This window comes from Elephas maximus, chromosome 7 (assembly GCF_024166365.1).
Source record: "Elephas maximus indicus isolate mEleMax1 chromosome 7, mEleMax1 primary haplotype, whole genome shotgun sequence".
Taxonomy (NCBI): Eukaryota; Metazoa; Chordata; class Mammalia; order Proboscidea; family Elephantidae; genus Elephas; species Elephas maximus.
This window is the reverse complement of record NC_064825.1, coordinates 21513072-21516694: the sequence shown is the minus strand read 5'-3', so window position 1 is coordinate 21516694 and position 3623 is coordinate 21513072.

Below are 3623 nucleotides of genomic sequence, written 5' to 3'. Positions count from 1 at the left end.
TCAATGTGATCATTAAATTCTGTTTTTCTCATGTGCCATCTGAAGTCCAAAGGAATTGAGGGAACTGTGTGGTGCTGTGTAGCTAATTAATGACTCTAATCTAATATACCAACTTCTAATTCCATGGTTCTTACTAATGCAACCTCCCTGGACATGCTCAGGAAGCCAAAACATCAGAGAATTTTTTTTTGGCATCAGAGTATTTCCTTTTGAGTCATGTCAAAATGGAAACTTTCTCAACATATGATGAAGAAATATAAATTGATTAAATGTGATGATATCGCATAATAGTAATTTCAAAAACTTTTGAGAATTAAACACATTGCTGCTTGGTTTGTTTCCTTTCCTACAATTAACTTCTGATTGGGTAATCAGACAGAGAGAAGCCTTGGAAGAAAGAACTATGCATCATCCAAAATGTCCACAGGGAAGTCTGCACATTTTTTCCATTTCATTGCTAATGAGTCATTTTCACCTGACTCCTGCTCCCACTACTCCCCCTCTGAAGAACCAGCTGTCAGTTTCACAGCTGAGCAGGTTTGGTACCAGGCAGGTGGCAGCAGGGTGGGGAAGAAATTGTGTCAGTGAGATGTAGTTAATCTGGAATTAGGATGACCCACCTGGTATCATTAAAAATCGACTGCGTTACCAAAAATGGCTCACTACAATATAGTCAAAGTTAAGATTTTAAATATCCTTGAAAAAACAAATAAGAGCATTTACATTAACTGAATATTTAAGCAGTCTTCTACACAATTTTAGATCAATGAAGTCTATTTAGAGATGACAGAATTTCATGCCATGGCTATTGAGAAAGTAGATTGGACTGCACTATTCTGGGCTCTGATATTTATTCACCCTGTGACCGTCTATAGACTCTCAGAAGAATTTCCCTTGACATCAATGAAACCAAGATGAAACTTAAGTAATCTATTTGAAAGTGTTCTGTGAACTGTGGTACTTGACACATGTATATATATGGCAACTCTTGTTACCATATGTATTTTCTTTTTCATATATCATTCTTCATTCTCACAATGAGGCAAACAGGATTCCTAAGTAGGTACATGGCTGTTAACTCACTGGCCACAGCTGTGGCTATACACACCTAGTTCAGTTCTTCCCTGAATGCTCAATAATGAGTTGTGTGCCCTTCCAGTGATTCCATAGTATACAGGCTATAAAATTGGTTGTTTACCAATCTTGCTAACTTGTTGGACCATATCTTTTAATGACAGGATCTTTACCTTGTTAACCCTTGAATTTTAAATAATGAGCATAGTGTTTATTTAGTATATAATGGGGAAGACAGTTAAAAATTATATATATATGAGTATGTGTATTATTGTTGTTTTTAGTTGCCATTGAGTTGATCCTGACTCATCAAGACCCCACGTGTGCTCCATAGGGTTTTCAAGGCTGTGGCCTTTCTGAAGCAAAAAGGCCTGTCTTCCAAGGCAACCCTGGATGGGCTCAAACTGCCAGCCTTCCAGTTTGTCATTGAGTGCTTTCACCATTTGCACCACCCAGGGATCTCATATGTGTATTATGCGTGTGTGTATAATGTATATGTATGTTTATTTAAAATCAAGTCAATTATAAAAGTACGTGTACATATAAAGTACAAAAACTAATCAAACTGATTGCTGTCAAGTTGATTTCGACTCATAGTGACCCTATAGGACAGAGCAGAACAGCTCCATAGAGTTTCCAAGGAATGGCTGGTAGATTCAAACTGTCGACCTTTTGGTTAGCAGCTGAGTTCTTAACCACTGCGCTACCAGGGCTCCATATATAAAGTACAAAAACATAAATAAGAAAAAAAAGACACCATATCCTGTTGTTTCTCAGATTTACATTTTGAACTATCATCCTGACTATAGTATGAAGGACGTTTTTAAGTGGGATAGTATGGAATGGTGCAGGAAGACTAATTCAGGAGCAAATGGAGAAAATATGCTCATTTAAACAGGAGTGTTAGTGGGAATGAAGAGAAGTAGACAGATCTGAAACTCGCATGGGGTCAAATAAACATGCTCTGATAAAGAGTTGGGTCCACGGGTGAGGGAAAATGGGTGGCCAAAGATAGCTTGAAGATTGGAAGCTTATGTAGCTAAGAGGATGACAGTATCTTTCACTGAGTTTGGAAACACTGGAAGAGTACCTAGGTATTTTTATTGTTTTTGTTACTGGAGCAGTGATGAAGGGTAGCAAATATAGTACTTGGGTTCAGTTTTAAACATATTAATTTTGTTAACATTGAGAAATCCAAGGGAGGAAATAGAGATAAATATGGCAGTTATTTGTGCATTAGTGGTATATTAATGTCATGAATTGCCTGGGAAGAGATTGGTACAAAAGTATGAATTTAAAAAGCCCATGAAAACTTTGAGAAATCCAGCATGAAAGAAGAGCCTGGTAGAGTAATATGAATTCTGCTAAGGGACAGAGAAAGAAAAATGGAGTATTTAGTATACAAGGAAGATTACCAATGGGGAAGGGAATACATTTGTGATATGAAACTGACAGTATGTTTATATATCTCTATTGAAGAATGTGGTTGTGTTGTGCAAGAGTGTAGGGCAAAAGCTGAAGAAAGTCATGGGGATCAACAAAGAATATAAATATTCGTGTAACATGGAGGAGAGTTAAGCATCTTTAAATACTGTTAGAAATGAAAGGCTTCAAACCAGTTCATTCCAGATCGACCCCCTGTTGAGAATTTGCATTTCTATCCTAGATATACTGAATCATACTGAATCATCTTAACAAGATCCCCAGGTGATTCTGATAGATCCTTGGGTGGTTCTTATGCATGCATAAATATATCTAGGGTGGCAATGCAAATCCTTAGCAGTGGTCAACCCAGAATGAACTGGTTCAAACCCCTGAAAGAATGATGTCATTGAGCTTCTGGGTGGTGTAGTATGTGATTGAACCAGTGGATCCTATGGCGGTGTGTTCACGTTTGTGCCTCCTTTGTTGTGAAGTGTGACCATTGGTCCTATGTGATGTTATGGAAGGTCATGTCAGTGACTTGGAAATTTGGCAACCTCTGGAGGGTGGAGCTGGCTAAAGACCTGTGGTTAAGAAAGAAAATCCCCAAAAGACAAGAACCACATGATTTTATCAATTGATGCAGAAAAGGCATTTGAGAAAGTCCAACACCCATTCATGATAAAAAAACTGTCACCAAAATAGAAATAGAAGGGAAATTCCTCAACTTATAATAAAAGGCATTTGTATAAAGCCAATGGCCAACATCATCCTAAATGGAGAGAACCTGAAAGCATTCCCCTTGAGACAGGAACCAGATAAGGATGCCCTTTATCACCACTCTTATCCAACATTGTGCCGGAGGTCCTAGCCAGAGCAATTAGGCTAGAAAAAGAAATAAAGGGCATCTAAATTGGTCAGGAAGAAGTAAAAGTATTTCTATTTGAAGATGATGTGGTCTTATATACAGAAAACCTTAAAGAATCCATAAGAAAACTACTGGAACTAATAGAAGAGTTCAACAAAGTATCAGGATACAAGATAAACATACAAAAATCAGCTGGATTCCTCTACACCAACAAAGAGAATGTTGAAAAGGAAATCATCAAATCAATATCATTTATAAT